Source organism: Micromys minutus (genome assembly GCF_963924665.1).
Source record: "Micromys minutus genome assembly, chromosome: 6".
In the NCBI taxonomy this organism is placed as follows: domain Eukaryota; kingdom Metazoa; phylum Chordata; class Mammalia; order Rodentia; family Muridae; genus Micromys; species Micromys minutus.
Genome location: NC_137975.1, coordinates 60,128,950 through 60,147,130, shown reverse-complemented (window position 1 = coordinate 60,147,130; position 18,181 = coordinate 60,128,950). Strand labels below are relative to the sequence as shown.

General features: G+C 42.3%; 1 pseudogene across 1 annotated transcript; it reads left to right on the top strand.

Moving 5' to 3' along the window:
- Positions 1-9,210: 9,210 nt before the first annotated feature.
- Positions 9,211-10,310, top strand: LOC308421862 (actin, cytoplasmic 2-like; annotated as a pseudogene). The gene has a single exon. The product of its transcript is annotated as an actin, cytoplasmic 2-like (transcript).
- The last annotated feature ends 7,871 nt before the right edge of the window (positions 10,311-18,181 follow it).

Genomic DNA, 18,181 nt, shown 5'->3' with positions numbered 1-18,181 from the left:
AATACCTGAGTTTAGATTGCTGATATTTACATAGATACCTGGTTATCATTACATGCATCTCTGTCACTGGAGAAAGGGCGAGAACAGCTAGAGTTTACTGGCTGACCAGTCTAGCCAATAGTGAGCGGAGTTCACTGAGGAACCCTGCCTTAAAAAGATAAGATGGAGAGGAATTATAGAACATATCAGTTATTAAACTCTGGCCTCCACACAAAAGTGCACACATGTATACATACTCCTGCACACACATGAGTGTACACATACACACTGAACATGCTGGTACATGGACACAAAACTGCATATCAGTGACAGGCTTGTCAGATTCAGAAAGAAATACGTACATATTTGTAAGTAGGTCAACATGAATTTCCTACAATCAGCAAATACATTCTCCAATGTAGGTAAATTCCATGTAACATTAGGGGCACACTAACACATTATGCATCCTGACCTGAAATTCAGACTTAACTGAGGCAATGCCAATTAGTGATTGCTTTACATCAAAAAGCAGAAAGCTAATAGTATTCAGAAAGGCACGGAGGAAAAAAGAAACCACAAGACTCTGTAATCCCAAGTGTCAGGACCCCTGACCATGTTACTCTCAGAAGTCTTTTTGGGTGTGCTCCTTGCCTCTTCTGCTAGTTACTCTCAGCCTTTGGCTTTGCTGGTTAGAGACTGTAAATGGGACCAGAGGTGGGAAAGGTGGACCATAGGGAAGGGAGAAAAAGAATCCAGGATTCCAGGGATATTCCTTCAGAGAGGTGGGAGAAAGAACACAGTGGTGGTTGTCTGAACTTCGCGAGGGATCGAACTCAATGGCAACAATTGTTAGACTGAATTACGAGGTCATGTATTCACTCCATTCATGGATGCTGAGGTCCAGGCACTGAACTTCCTGGCCTTGAGGTGAGGTGTCTGAATTTAAAAAATCCAGGAGATGCTGAACGATTGGGTCCTGTCAACAGTGGCTGGTCAGGATGCTGTGTGAAGCAGACAGCTGGTAGGTGAAGACAGCAAAGAGTAAGATGATGTGTCTCTCCTAGAACATGATTATTGAAAATAAACTCACTATCACTATTTGACAAGAAGGTCTGGCACTGTGTTAAGCCATATTGGAGCCTTGAGGCACAGAAAAAAACAAGGAAAAGATTGTAATAGTGATATCTGAAAAGTTTTGACAGTTTGTTTGTCATAGGCTTGTACCAGAAGCAGATTATTTTAGCAGACTGCATTAGAATGCTGAGTCTCTTCCTGATTGAGATCTCAGCCTAGTGCACCGTTTCCCTTCTGGTTTCTTCATGCCACTTTTCGGGTCTCCCTTTTCCCCTCAGGAGAGGAACTGATTCCCCCTCCACTGTTCCTAGTAGCAGTAGTAAGCTGCGGAGTTGAAGCTGGCTCCAGAAGTTTTATTTGGATGTGGCTAGGGGCAGAGCAGGCAGAAAGTCAGTGCAGAAGTAATCGTTTGTCCTTTGGTTTGATCATTCCTTTCTCCAGAACTGATCCAAGGCAGTGGTTTAACCAGGACATGGTCTGGGGACCCGATCAAGGTTGTCCTTCTGCTTAGTGCTCTCACATGCTTGTCCAGAGGCCATGTTTGCCATCTACCCCAGCCTCCATGGTACTGCACAAAATCAAGTCAATCCTTTCTCAGCTTCCTTCTTTCCTTTCTTTTAACTCAGCCTTGGCTAATTGAGATAAGGAGAACAACGAAGCATTTTACAAAGAGCCTGTTGAAGATGGGTGTGGTTGGCACACCACACAGGAAGCAAGGGCCGGGGGATGAGGAGTTCATGGTTATCATAACTCAGACATGTAACAAGTTTGAGGCCAGCCTGGATTGCATGAAACCCCATCTTCATAAAACAGGAAATCAGTGGTGTGGAGGTAGTTCATTGGGGGCTAGAAGGATACCTCAGAAAGTAACATGCTAGCCATGCTTATGTGAGGACCCAAGTTCAGTCACCCACACTAGCATGAATGAAAACCAGCAGAGAGATGTGCACTTGAAATGCCCAGTGCAGGAGTCTGGAGACAGGTGGCTCCCTGAGGTTCACTGAGTAGGCAACTTAAATGGGGAGTCCTAGGTAAGTCATAATGTCTTAAGCTTCGGATTAATGGCTCCTGAAGAAAAACACTGAAGATTTTCTTTTTGTCTCTACGCACATGTATACTTGACGTTGCTCTAGATAGATGACCAAACAAAAACAAAAAACACAAAAAACAAAACAAAACAAAACAAAAAATCCCAAACCAAAACCAACCAACCAACCAACCAATGAACCAACCTACCAACCAAAAACATCAACTCAACAACAAAACACCCCACAGTAAATGACAAAAACCAAAACCAAACCAAAACCAAAAAAATCCCACAACAACAAAACCAAGTTGACCTGCTGCTCTGAGTAGCTAACAGGCTGGTGTGTTAGTCTCAGAGGCCATCCTGCTGACCTTGTCATCTGGCTTCTGATGGTTTCTACTTGGCTTATAGCCACATCATCCCTGCTAAAGTCAAAGGTTGCCAGTAGGAATTTGAGCAGAAACAGGACAAACTTCTTGTGTCCTGCAGAGGCTGAGCTGGCCCCGGTCACTAGAACCATGTTGCGATCTTCCATTATTGAAATGCAGAAGGACATCTGGATTGTACCTGAGAACTTACCCCTGTGCAACACTTTAGTGAACAGAGAGATTCAGGCCCTTAGGTCCAGAACTTGCCTCCCTGCTGAAGCAGAGAAGCCAGAGAGAAAACACAGAGGAGAAAAGAGTGTGGAGTTCAATGGATTATCCCAGAAGGGCTTGGGTTTGTTCCAAGCCCAGCATTTGAAAGGGGACAGAATGAAGGCTCTCTCCCTCCTGAGACTGGGAACACATGTTCTGTGATTCAAAGGGCAGAGCCGCAGCCCATGCCTCATGAGTTATTCATGAGCCGCCCCACTTCTAGGTTTGAGGGATGGTTATTTATAGCACATAATCCCTTTTACAAAATGACACTATCCAGGCTGCAGGCTGAATTACATTTTAAGGCAAGTGTCCTGGACCGGATGGAGATCCTGCTGGTAATACAGAACATACATAATGCAGGCTTGAAGAGGAGTATGTATAACTCATATTTTTAACCATGAGTTTTTACAATAGAATAGGCTTTCGACAGCCATTCCCTGTGGTGACTACGGCTAAGAACAGAGAGGCATGACATCTATTTATATCTATTTTAACCAGCAGGTAGAAAAAAAAAGCCCCTTAAGTTTTTTTTTTATTCCCACTGGGCAGAGGCTGCATGATATACACTGTTACCCGAGGCTCTGATTTTCTTGTCTTCTATTTTGATTGTCTACATGTTTCCCAACCCAGGTGTGCAATAGACAGCTCATACACAGCTAAATACAAACAAGGTCCCTTAAGGGTAGACAGGTTGGGTCTTTTCCCAAGATATGTAGCCTCCAGGCTTCCACGTATATCCACCTTGTGTGCAGGTACAAGGGCTTATTCCTAGTGGATAACGGAGAGAGAAGCTTGAGAACAGGATTGACAAGGGCCTCTACAAAGGGGTAGTGGACATTCCTAGGCAAAGAGTAAATGGTGAGATCCAGTGGGGCCACCTGAGAAAGAATCATTGGAGGCAGGGAGCTGAAAAGTGGATTTTTGGGCACAGGAAACCTAGATTACTTGATAGAACATGCTTAGCTAGCGTGCATCCCACTTGGTGGTCTGTGCCCACTATGCCAACATGTACAGGATGTAGACAGGAGTGTCAGAAGTAGAATGTTATTCTCAGCTACCTATGAAGGTCAATGCAAACCTGTGCTACACAAGACCCAGTATAAGAAAAAAATGGGTATAAACTATACTAAGCTCTCCTGTTCTAGTGTTAAAAAAGAATTTTTTCCCCTGCTCCAAAAACACTCTCTCATCAGGCAAGAAGATGATGTCTTAGTTTCACAATGGAAAATCACGCACTGCGCAATTATTATCTTACATTTTAAAATGATTCGTTTATTTTTATTCTGTTTTTGGTGTTTTGCCTTCAAGCTGTGCGCCTTGTGAATGCAGTACCCGGGGTTGCCAGAAGAGGGCAACATCTCCTTTAGCTAAAGTTGTGAGTCACCGTGTAGGTGTTCAGAACTGAAACTAGGTCCTCTGAAGGACTAAGTAGCCAGTGATCTCAACCCCTGAACAATTTCTCCAACCCTACGATTGTGATTTTAGTGAGAGACTAAGGAGAAAGGATCAATCCAACCAACATTTTTTTTTTTTTTTTTTTTGAGTTAGAACAGATTGGAGGCCTGCCTCCTTCCAGCAATTTTCATTGATTGAAAATAGAAACAAAACCCAAACAAAACCCAACTAAACCACAACAATAACAGCATCACAAAAGGGCCAGCTGGGTGCACCTTTAAGGAGTCTCTAATGGAGTTACCCCAGGTTGCCTGGATCCTTGAACTGCATGTCAGAGCAGTTTGAAAGTCAAACAAAGCCTCTTTCTACCCTTTGAGATCCGAGTTACTGGACTCTTCAGAACATCCCGAGAAAAGAGAGATTAACAGAAGACCATGTTCACATATTTATTAATGATTCACTTATAATCCACATCTTTGGGGCATACGCTTGTGCTGAGAATGTAAACATTCTTCACACTGAGAATTGCTTATCAGAAAATCCCTTGTTTCAGAATATGAGGACCTAGTAGGTATGTTCTGTGTCTCTTGTTAGTTTTTTTTCCCCCAGGATGTGGAGAAATGATGGCTGTACCTTCTGGTCAGTTCATAATGCAAGGGTGCGGCCAGAGGATCCCCATGAAACAAGAGAGATTTACTTAACCATAACCAAGGTAGAGTTGGCTTCATTTGGAAGTTAGTATGTAAGGAATGGAAATTCATTTATAACTTTTTTTGTTTGTTGTTTTTTGTTTTGTTTTTGTTTCTGTCATGCACTGGGCTCTGGGCTCCTTCCCTAGGACCGTGTGATCCAAGTTGTAATACAAGAGTATACAGGAAGGGAGACTTAGAAGTTAAAGAGCCTTCGATGCTATATACTGGAGTTTGGGGCTATCCTGAAATATATGAGACACTACCGCAAAACAAAGCCAAGAATTTCTTGGTTACTATGAAAAATCAGAAAGCTCCCGGGGAAAGAAATTCATTTTGTCTGATGACCCATGGAGTTTATCACGTAGAGGATTTTGGAACAGGCTCATTGAAGTCAAGTGTTGTGAGGAACTTCAAATACTCAAGGATTTATTTTATTTTATTTTATTATCTGAATATTTGCAGGAAGATGTTAACACAAGGCAACGAAGTATTTGCTAACATTTGAGTTCCTAGTGGCCAACCCCCATATTGGCATCCAACCAGAAAGACGTGAAAGGATTGCATCTCGAGTAAGGCGCCACTAGGTGTCGCTATCTTCCTCTGAATGGGAGACACTGTGTCCCCTGCAGTGCCGCTGAAAAGAAATAGAGCAAAAATTCTGTTGATTTCAAGAAAAGCATTCTTCTAATAATAATGAGATGATAATTAGTAGGGGAAATGGTATAAAATTATTTCGGCATTTAGAAAAACTATGATTCTAAGCTACAGAAAACATTTTTTTTTTTGAATGTTCATTCAGCAAATATGTAAGGACTTCTAAGTTTATACCATAGCTTGACTGGTGGCTATGCCTTAATGAAGATCTCATTTTTACCCCCTGTGGACAGAATCCTGGCATACTTTCCAGGACAGTGTAGGGGTGATTTCCAAAGGCTCCCACTTGGTCGAGCATAAAGACTCCTTCACTTCTCAGGTAGGCTTGCAGGGCACTTGGTGATTGGCAATCACTTACCCTGTGTGGGCAGGACACCAGGCACACCCCAGTCACCTCTCACACAACTGACCTCGATTTTCCCGATTGGGTTGAAAGCAAATTGTAACTTTTCCAAAGCCAAGTTCAAAGTCAAAGTGGATTTCAGAATGCAGGCAGTGTGTCTCTGGGGTCCCTGCTGTTCGCATTATGCTTCCTACCTTCTGAGTTTGACCTTCAGTGGGCAACTGTTAAGGGAGACAGAAAGGAATGGAGGGCAGAAATAGAAGGGATCATTTCTTAGAAAATCCCCCAAAGAAAAGGAGAGCAGACCAACGCTTTTCTTTCAATCCAGCCCTGTGCTTGCAGAGGGGGAGAGTCAGGATGTACAATGAGGCTCTTCTTTGAACTGGTTGAGAGAGAGAAAGAGAGAGAGAGAGAGAGAGAGAGAGAGAGAGAGAGAGAGAGAGAGACAGAGACAGAGAGACAGAGAGAGACAGAGACACACACATACACACACACAGAGAGAGACACAGAGAGAATGAGCTTGGGGCACAGGGCAGTGTGGCCAGAGAAAGTGTTTATGCAAAGGAGCAGCTAGGGAGTGAAAACAGTCAGGATCAAGCTTTCTTTAGCTGCTGATTCCTAGCTCTGCTTCTAACACGTTCCTTTCATGCCAGTACCTTTTATACCATTATGCAGTTTGATCCACAAACAGAAATAATGATCCATCTTAGACGAGAACACAAGGGCCAACCTGATTTGAGCTGATTTCTAAACGTAATCCCAGGTTTGAAAAACCACTATTACATGTCACAGTTGCAATATACTGAGCTTCCCTAAATGAATCATGATGAGTAAGATGTGGTCTGATTCCCACCCTGGGGTATTCATAGTAACCCTGCACAATATGTGGGGAATTTTCCCTGTACCTTTTCTCTCTGTAGAGTGGCATTTGCTAGAGGACCCTGTGTCACCAGGAACCGCAGCTCAGCATTCTTAAGAGAGGTATTATTTGGTGTTTAGTGGAGCCCAAAATTAGTGATGTACCATAGTGATTTTCATTTGGAATACCCTTGTTACCATGGCAATCATATCACGCCATGTTTCGTCGGCTTGGGTGTTTCTAGAAACAATCCAGTCTCCGCAAACTCCTCATCACGTAGGAGACCCTGAGTACTCTACGTTTATGTATGCTGACTGAAATCAGGCGTATTAGGATTCCAGGGCTGACAGCACATCCCACTCTGTGATTATGTCAATTTCCTGCATATTCGGCAAGCATTAGCAGTCACATAAAGTAGACAATTAGCAAACTACAACTAGGTAATGCACAGGTATTGTTCACATCCGTCTTTAATAGTCTAGGTATTTAGGAGAGCTTTAAACCCCACAGAGCAAGCCTCTGACCTCAAGGCTCTGCTGATAAGGTGTGTTGGCATACCTATCAACACACACGTCAGTATAGTATGTGACTGTGTATGTATCCATGTATGTGGTGATAATGCTGTGTGTGTGCGTGTGGGTATGTATCTGAGTGTGTGTGTGTGTGTGTGTGTGTGTGTGTGCTGCACACTGTGGTGTGAAGAAGAAAGATGAGATCAATAACATGGACAAGGGAGGAAGAGGAGAAAGGTTCAGGTGATGGAGAAGAAGAGGGGCTGCATGGCAGGAGTGTACCCCAGTGCCTCTGAGAGGAGCACAGGCATAGGCATGTGTGAACCTGAGCGATGTCCTTTCTGTTCCTTGTCACAGGCCAACACAGGCTCAGAATCTCATTTCTGAACCAAAGCTCCAGGCACTTCCTGGCTGACTGCCCATCAGTTTCAGCCTCCACTGAGCAGAAGGAGCTCCTGGGAGGGGACTTTGCATCCTGAATTGATTGGGCAAAGCTGGTTTTGACAATGAGTCTCAAGTTATAGTCTTGCTGGGAAAACTTAACGCAGGTGACCTTCCTTTCCTGGGCTCTGTCCCCAGGGGCTTTTCAGGGATGGAAGGAAGCTTGCTTGTGTGTCTTCCAGCAGGTGGCAGTGTGGCCAATAATTATCTCCTGGGAAGCTGCAGTAAATACTGTCTTCTTTAGATGCTGAAGGCAGCGAGCTTTCTTCTCTCTTCATTGACGGTCAACATCAGTGATTGGTAAGAGCAGGGTGAGCTTCGGAATAGCAAATACTCAACATATAGCATTCTCTAGCAGTCTTGAATGCATATATGTAATTATTATATGGGGTCTAGTCATGCACAAAACATGAGTTGGCAGATTCTATGATTTCTTCGACCCCAGACTCCAGTGCCATTACATGAACCAACACAAGTGCAACTAGACTTCTTCTAGGTCTCAAGAAGTTGGCATAAAAATTTCAGTTGCTTACAACTCACAGCAAGAACTGATGTTCTTTCACTTAGCAATCTAGGAAGGAAATGGGTGATGATGAAAATTGAGGACAACTACATAGTCCAATCAAAATCGATGCACACCACTTGGAATGTAAACAGAAAATATACACCCCACATATAGACCTTTGATCTGTAAAATATCAATTATCTCACTGCCTTGACTTATAAACCTTTGCCTTCAATGTCAGCAAGGGTTTGTGTATGCTTTGTCAGGGAGTGGCTCTATTAAAAGGTGTGGCCCTGTTGGAGTAGATGTGTCACTGTGGGTGTGGGCTTTAAGACCCCCATCCTAACTTCGTGGAAGCCAGTATCCTGCTAGCAACCTTCAGAAGAAGATGTAGATTCATGCCTGCCTGGATGCTGCCATGTTCCTACTTTGACGATAATGGACTGAACCTCTGAGCCTATAAGACAGCCCCAATTAAAAGTTGGCCTTACAAGAGTTCCATTGGTCATGGTGTCTGTTCACATCAGTAAAACCTTAACTTAGACAATGTCCAACTCATTCTTCCTCAGGATGCTGGCAGGGTGAAGCTAGAAGCCCTTGTGAGTTCAGCTTGTCACACAAGCTTCTGCCTTTCTTCAAGGGAGACTCATTGGAGTGTAGTAAATTCTGATGTGCATAAATGTACAATGGTCCTTCTCTTAGGGTGAAGATGTTCAGGCCAGCAGTACCTCAGTGATTCTCTCAGGATCTCAAATCATAACATCTGAGTTTGCAGGAGAATGGAGGTAGGTTCCATGGTAAATTGTGTAGTTCTGTACGAGCTGAGCTTTGTTGTGGAGCAGTTTCCTCTGAAATGAAATATTTCTTCTCAGAGAGAAGCTACTTAAGACTCTGGCTATCTGAGACACAGGCACAACATTCTATTCTGCAGAAAATGCTAATTAAAATATAAGAAGTTAACTTTAATAATGGTTCGAGGAAGTTCCTGAAATAAATCAGATTCACTAGGAATCGCATCCAAGCAGGGGTAAGCCATAAAGATGGATAGGAGATCCAAACAAGCTGATCTGCTGATTGCAATAGAAGAAGAAATTGCCCCACTCACCACTGACAATGGCTTTGGCTTGTGCAAAGCTGGCTTTGCTGGTGACAACGCCTCCAGGGCATGTTTCTTTCCATCATTGGGCATCCCAGATACTAGGGCATCATGGTGGGCATGGGCCAGACAGGCTCGTATGTGGGTGACAAGGCCCAGAGCAAGAGTGGTATCCTGAACCTGAAATATCCTATTGAGCACGGCATTGTCACCAACTGGGGTGACATGGAGAAGATCTGTCATCTGGCACCACTCCTTCTACAATGAGATGTGTATAGTCCCTGAGGAGAACCTGGTGCTTCTGACCAAGGCCTCCCCCAAATCCCAAAGCTAACAGGGAGAAGATGACGCAGATTATGTTTAAAACCTTTAATACCCCAGTCACAGACATGGCCATTCAGGTAATACTGTACTGGCGTTGTCATGGATTCTGGTGACGGGGTCACACACACAGTTCCCATCTACAAGGGCTACACCCTTCCCCACACCATTTTGTGTCTGGACCTGGCTGGTTGGGACCTGATAGGCTACCTCATGAAGATCCTGACTGAACGGAGCTACAGCTTTTCCACTACTGCTGAGAGAGAAATTGTTCGTGACATAAAGGAGAATCTGTGCTATGTTGTCCTGGATTTTAAGCAAGAAATGGCCACTGCTGCATCATCTTCCTCCTTGGAGAAGAGTTTTGAGCTGCTTGACGGGCAGGTGATCACCATCGGCAATGAGCAGTTCCGGTGTCCGGAGGCTCTCTTCCAGCCTTCCTTTATGGGCATGGAGTCCTGTGGTATCCATGAGACCACCTTCAACTCTACCATGAAGTTCAATGTGGACATGCGGAAAGACCTGTATGCCAATACAGTGTAGCCTGGTGGTCCCACCATGTATCCAGGCATTGTTGACAGGATGCAGGAGATCATAGCCCTAGCACCCAGCACCATGAAGATTAAGATGATTGCTCCCCCTGAGTGCAAGAACTCAGTCTGGATTGGCAGCTCCATCCTGGCCTCACTGTCCACCTTCTAGCAGATGTGGATCAGCAAATAGGAGTATGACAAGTTGGGCCACTCCATCATCCACCGCAAATGCTTCTAGATGGACCAATCAAGTGCATCTGCTTCGTGAGTTGATTCTGAAGTATCGATTTGCCCAAAGTACATACCTCATGTTAGCCCTATGAAACTGGAATAAATCTTTGAAAAGAAATGGACTAAGACATCAACCAATGAGTTGTTATGGAGAGACCCATGACTCGAGGTGCATATGCAGCAGAGGACAGCATTCTTTGGCACCAATTAGAGTAGAGGACACTCGTCGTTTTCCCAGTGTAGGGGAATGCTGATGTAGGAAAGGGAGGTTGGGAGAGAGAGTACCTTCATAGCAGCAGTGGGTGGGGAAGGGGGGACTGGCTTGGTGGTAAGAGAATAACACCTGAATTGTAAATACAGAGAATATCCAATTAAAAATAATTAAAATTAAAAAAAAGAAAGAAAATTGTCCTTGAAGCTTGTATTTGATATCAGCATTGGATCATAGAATTGTTGCTGATTTTTGGCCTTGTATTCAAGTTAAATGTTCCCTTGGAATATGTTTAATACCCTGTGAATATCTTGATTTAGTCCTTACTTCATGTGGCTCAGTCATTTGGTGGCTGGGGAGAGCATGCTGTGGAAGAGAAGTCACAGCCTAGTGAATCTCTGAGCACCACGTATGGTCGGTGCAGGGTATTAACCGACAGCTGACTTCCAGGGTTTCCCGAGGCCAACAAGTGTTCCTGAACCACTTATCATTTCTTGCCTGTCTAACAGGGTGGGGAATTCTGCCTTAGGACCCAGTTTCCGTTCCACTTTTCCCCCTCCTGCCCGATATGGGTTGTTACTTGCCTTGAGTTGGGAACATTTTCGTGGACACCTGTAAATGCATTTATCCTTTTAATGTATGTAAGTTTTTTGTACTTAATTCTTTAAGAAATGACAAATTTTGGTTTTCTACTGTTCAATGAGAACATTAGGCCTCAGCAGCATATCACTGTGTGAAGAAAATAAAAATACTGCAGTAACTGAAAAAGAAAGAAAGAAAGAAAGAAAGAAAGAAAGAAAGAAAGCAACCAAGCAAGCTGAGCAAGCCAGGGAAAGCAGTTCAGTAAGCAGCATCTCTTCACGGCTTCTGCATTAGTTCCTGCTTCCAGTCTCCTATCGTGTGTGAGCTCCAGTCCTGACTTCCTTTGGTGATGAACAGCAACATGGACGTGTCAGCTGACACTTTCCTCCCCAACTTGCTTCTTGGTCATGATGTTTGTGCAGGAATAGAAACTCTGAGTAAGATAGGTGATATCCTTACTTCGGTTGCTGTGGGTTCCCTATGTGGCTTGAGTAGATATTTTCTCATGACTCCCTAGTAATTGAGTCATAGAATAATCTTCTATTTCCCAGATCTGAAGTTTTGGGGTTAATATCAGGGCTGCCTTTGAGATAAAGACAGATATCTTTAGACATGTATATGTATATGTATATATAACATATGCACATGTATATATTATATATACACACATAATGGATATGATGTTCACACACACACACACACACACACACACACATATATATATATATACATAAAATATTTATTTATTTTTAACTATGTATATGCCTATGTGTCCATGTGTTGGTATGTGCCTCCTGGGCAGGAGGCAGGTGCCCCAGTTGGTCAGAAGTAGGAGCTCCATTTGTTTCCCTAGAGTTAGAGTTACAGGTAGCTGTGATCTGCCTGAAGTGGGTGCTGGGAACTGAACTCTGGTCCTGTACAGCAGCCATATGTACTTTTAATTGTTGATCCATCTCTCCAGCCCCAGTCGTTTTTTTTTTTTTTTTTTTTTTTTTTTTTTTTTTTTTCAAATGTGTGTCTCAGCGTTTAAAGCCTTCCTCAGGGAATGCTTAGGGACCCGGCTCCAGCTCCGTCCCTCACTTTTGTTGGTTTGTATGTTCTCAGGTGCTTGTTGTACTTCCCTCTTTGTGTCCGTGGCTTATAACTGTGCCTTCTCTGTGTTGTGGGAAGGCCATCACCTGCAGGGTGCTTGATGCCACTGAAATGGTGACACAGCCTGCCCTTCCGTGGTTTCTACTTAGCCATCTCTCTAATGCCACCCTCACTCCAAGGCCCGGGCCCTTCATTTTAGCAACTTCTCTTAATAGCTCTAATCTGCTGTCGAGTCAATAACATGTTCCTTTGCTTTCATGAGAACAAACTCTTACATTGAAAGAATCCTCATGAAGTGTGAGTCTCAAAGCACTTAAAGAGAGTGGAATATTTATCTAACCTTTGCATCCTGTGCTTTTAGATGCTCCAAACTAGGCCACCCTCAACCACTTAGCTCTGCAAAGTGTTTTACATGAGCTGACCTAGTTCTTAAAACCTCTCCCTTTAAGAAGGCAGACTTTTAACTTTGGAAGTATTGTGAGTTGCAGAGCTAACTTTGGATTACCAAGAGCTGACAATTGTCTGTGTGGCTTTGATGTGTTCCTTTCCTCCCCTCAGGGGCCCCTTATTTCTACCTGTTGATTTACTTCCTTAAGCCAAAACATTGTCTTTAAGAAGCCCCCCTCCGTGCACATAATGCATAGACCCTCACTGGGTAAAGAGTCTACACTCCTCTCTCTGGAGGTCGAGCAAAGACTGGGGTTCTCCATCTTGGAGATGACAGGATGAAATTCCTCATCAGTTTATGTGAGAGTGAAAACCAAGGAACAGCCCAACACCCTTTGAAGTTTTGATGGAGTTGAATCATGCATAGACATAGGGATGCAGCTGTGAAGAGGCCTCTTTAGAGCCACATGGTAGTCCAAACTCATTATGAATGTTAAGGAGGATAGAAGGACTGAAGACATCACAGTAGTCGTGATTCCTTGATAGACTGGATGCCCTGTGTAGCCCCATTCAGTCAGTCTATGATCTCAGATGCATGAATGTGGGAGGTTGGTGCAGAGAAAGGGAGGCTTCAGAGCCTCAGAGGGGGTTTTAAGATACAAAGACAGAGAAGAGATAGAAGAAGAGTCAACTCACTTGAGTGGAACTTGGGATTTCTTCTGAGTCCATCCTGTGATCTCAGATGGGGATGTATCTACACAGGGGAGGGGGACAAAAACAGAAGTAACTTCATGGGGTGCAAAGTATCTCTGGTGACTAAATGTTCAATGTCAGATTGCTATGACATGTTGATGGTACAGGGAGGGCACTTACTGGGTGCTCACATCTCTCTGCCTCTGAACATAGGACCTCAGCACAATTAGGACAAACAAAAGCCATGGGATGGTTACTAGGCTGATTGACTTCAATACATTCTCATTGCTAAATTATAATTCCAGTTAATGATTTTCAATATTTGAACTTCTGTTGCTTGGCATTCAGCAGCAGTCTTGAGCCCACAGAGACTCTAATGTTTGTCTGAGTTCTGGTATTTTTGATGAACTTCATTAATAAAAACCATTGCTCTCTACAAAGCAATTTGAAAAACAATCATCCCGTTCATTTATGGTATAGAAAAGTTTACCTAATATCAGGTGAATAGATTAAAATATTTTGTGAAAGAATAATGAACAGGGTACCTTACTCTTAAAAATAATTAATTTATTGCACACAAAGACGACCCAGTAGGGTAATGGCTCACTTAGCTGTTATATTGCTTCGACAAAACACAATCACAAAAAACAAAACAAAACAAAACAAGAAAAACAAGTTGGGGAGAAAAGGGTTTATTCAGTTTAAACTTCCACATTGCTATTCATCACCAAAGGAAGTCATGACAGGAACTCAAACAGAGCAGGAACCTGGAGGAAGGAGCTGATGCACAGGTCATGGAGGAGTGTTGCTTACCGGCTTGCTCCCTATTGCTTGCTTAGCCTGCTTTCTTATAGAGTTCAGGACACCAGCCCAGGGATGACCCCACCCACAATGGGCTGGTGCCTCCTCCATTGGTCACTAATTGAGAAAATGCCTTACACCAGGATGTTATAAAAACATTTCCTAACTGAGGCTCATTCCTCTTTGATGACTCTAGCTCGTGTCAAGTTGAGACAAAACCAGCCACTACTGGTGGAGAGCAGAATGTCCAGCACCAAGAGAGGTATTAAGCATTCTTTCTTCTCCAAAGGAAGCTAGAGGTCCAGAAACAAGGGGCTCACATGATAGCATCCTAATATAAGACAAATGAGGGGAGATGTTGCAGGATTGGTCCAGTTGATCATATTATTTTTGTGTAAAATAAGAAATTATATGTCTGAGGACCCAAGTTTGATTCCCCAAACCATGTAACAATCCAGAAATGAACTTGAAAGAATGGCTCACTGGTTAATAATATGTCCTGCTCACAGAGGCTTGGCATTTGCCTCCTAGCATTCATTCAGTAGCTCCATCTCCAGAAGATCTGACCTTCTCTTCTGGTTTCTGTGGGAGCCTACACTCACATGCATATATCTACCCATATCCATGTACAAATACTATATACACATAATTAAAATTAAAATACATCTTCTAAGAAAGGAAGGAATGGTAGGATGTGCTAGCAATTTCAGCCATGGGGAGGCAGAGACAGATAGGTCTGCTAGCCGAATGGATGGGCTTCAGGCCACTGAAAGACTCTGTCTCGGAAAGATAAATGACACCTGAGGATGATGTCTGAGATTGTCCTCTGGAAAGCATGTTTTTTCCAATCACTCACAGGCAAAAGAAAAATGGAGGCATTATGGTACTATAAAGTAGAATGCATAATGTGTACCACTTGTTTATGTATTAGTTTGGTGCTGGGAATGCAACCCAAGGACCCAAAACATGACAGACACGTGTGATATCTATGTCTATCCCTGTCTATGTCCACATCTGTCTGTCTATCTGTCTATCTGTCTGTCTATGTATCTATGTGTGTATCTATGCATGTACCTATGTATTTATGGATGTATGTATGTATGTGTGTATGTATGTATGTATGTATGTATCTATCTATCTAGTGTGTGTACGTGTTGAAAAGACAAAGAAAGCAAAACACAAAGCTATGAGGCATTTGAGCAGTTATAGATTATTCATAAATACTTCAATAATTTAAATATCATTGAACTTTCTGTTGTAAAAACAGTCTTATTCTTGATGCATGACAAATTTAATAAATAAAGTTCAGAGAACTGACTTCTGTGGCCTGAGGAAAGAAGTTGGCCATGTTGTTTTTGACCCAAAGCAGTCATCACACAGAATGGGGTACATTTCTGAGGCTAGCCCTCCTCCAGCCGTTGGTTTATTTCTGAGACACAGAAGAGTAGACAGGTCTGCTGTAGCTAATACTTGATGGGTGTAGTGTCAGGATAGCATCAAACTGCTTTCTAAAGTTCTCAGAAGACAGATACTGTCTTTTGTGTTTGAAGAGTTTGCTACCCAGGACATAACACTCAACCCTCATCTGACTCCTGAGCTAGGTCCATGCAAGACAAACACTATGTTTTTCTAGTTTTCACTCTTAGTGAAATAAATGTGAAAGCTACTATTGAGTTTGTACAACTGCATAAAATGCAAAGTACCAATTTCATTGTGATCAAGAGTGAATGAGGCTGGGGATGTAGCTCAGTGACAGAATGCTCTGAGCTCCATACTGTGTACTGCAAAAAACATATATAGGTACAAGTGTGTTCCAGAGATATCATGTAAAAGAAAAGGGTTCTTTTTTGTTCCACAAGCATTTCATAATTATGTTAATATAGGAAACTGTGATTTAGTGATCATTCTCCTCACCAGTGATTCTTGATCTGGAAAGAAGCCACTGGCCTATCTATACACCACTTCCCAGAGATTTTCTAATACTGTGGAACAGCCCTTCTATGACCAGCCATGGCTTATGAATCTCAGCACAGAAAGGATGCCTCTTGATGTTCACACTCAGCTATATATGAAGCAGATCAGGGCACTAGTTTTTAAATTTCACCTCAAGGAGATGATGACATGTCAGGGACAGCTGTGAAGATAGGGCTGCTCAAGTCAGATTGAGCCATGCATTGAATCACATTATCCTAGAATTCCAAAGCTCTCTTTGTTCCAAATGAGTTGCTTTAATATAGAGACTATTCAAGGTGTTTAATGAAACATCCACACGTGTATATATATATATATATATATATATATATATATATATATATATATATATAGTATTAAGCATTTATTATATATTATATATGCTACATGACATATACTAGACATTATATTTTACATTCTCTTTTCTATATTCTATATTACATATACTCCATATCATATGTGATATATCATATATTATATTATATATGTGTATGTCTTTTTTCTCCTTCAACTTATTCTATTTTCTGAAGTATCAGACTATGCCCTAATTTCAAAGAGGCTGCTAACCTTACAGATGTCACACAGACAAACAGTGGTAGGAGAAGGCGACATTTGCATAGACACTCTCATCATTTTTCTCAGAGTATTTAATGTTACAGGTTATGCAACAGCTTTGGTCAGCATTTGTGAGCAGTAAGGAAGAAGGAAGATGACAAAGAGGGCGGGAAGGAAAGGAGGATAAAAAGTGAGGTAAGGAAAGAGAGAGGTAAAGGGGAAGGTAGGGAGGAAGGTGAGGAACTAGAAGACTTCTTAGACCTAGAGCTTGCAGAATAGGCTGGGTGGCTACAGAACGCTCCAGAGTTTCTCCTGTTTCCACCTCCCTAGTGCTGGGATTACTGGTACCTGTCACTGTGCTCAGCTTTTTAGCTTGTTGGGATTAAACTCTGGTCACCAGGCCTACAAGACAAGGTGACAGAGTCACTTTGACAGTGACAGAGTCATCTCAGCTTCTTTTAGTCCTTTTACTATTATCAAATAATTTATCCTTTAACATAAATAGTGCTTTCAATAAGACAATTTTTTAATAGCATGATCACTATTTTTTCCCCATTCTATGAGCATCTTTATTGGAAGGAGGCACAAAGCTTTGTATATTTTCTGTTTGAAATATGGTGAAGGGGATGGCAGAGCGAAGAAAGGGAGTTCGAGCCAGTTGCCAGAGGAAGTGAATAAGAGATTCAATTTCCTCTGTTGTGTTTCTGACTGGGTGCCTGCACTGGAGAAGAAAGAGCCTTTCTAGCTTTAGACTCTTAAGTTCCCTTTACTAGGTTAAATTGTCATTTTTCAGTATATCCATTCTCATAATGTTCTGCAAATCTATTCTTACTTTAAGAAAGGACTCATTTCACAATATATTTGCTTGACACAAGCCTGTGATTAGGGCAGTTTGCAAAGATTTGTTCTCCCTGATTTCTTTCCCCAGCGAGCAACTAGCAATCTGGAAAATATTTAATGCAGTTGTGACTCAGCTCCTCTTTTGCTGTGGCTTCTGTTCTGGGACCAGCAAGGGTGTCTGGTTTTTTATTTTTATTTTTATTTATTTATTTATTTTTACAGAAACCAAGGAGAGAGTCTTGGGGAAAAATGACAAGGGTGGGTGTGGTCCTCCAACTCAGAGCTCTACCAACTCAAATTTCAGTTTAGGAACATTGAAAATAGTTTCACTTCCCACGATTCAGTGTTGAGTTTGAAAATTAGGATCTTGTGGGTGGAATAATGTGTTCTTATTTTCCTTCTCATTCTGCATGGATGAACCCCAGAGTAAAATACTTCACTAAAACAGAACTGCATAAAATCTGCATTTGAATTATCAACTTTGTAAAGGACACTGCTTCCGAGAGAATGGGAAGGGCTGGTGACGGAAGCCATCTTGATTGGATGCAATCTCCAAAATTAGTGATTCTGTCTTAATTTGGCTAAAATGGAATGTTTGGTCTGAAAGTATTCAGAAACACAAATATTTTGTAAGATGGAATCCAGCTTAAAAAAATCTGTGTTTTCATGTCTTTTCCTCACATAAAATATAGAGTGTTTTGAAACACATAAATAATTGGGTGAAAACTCAACCAATCTAAATTATG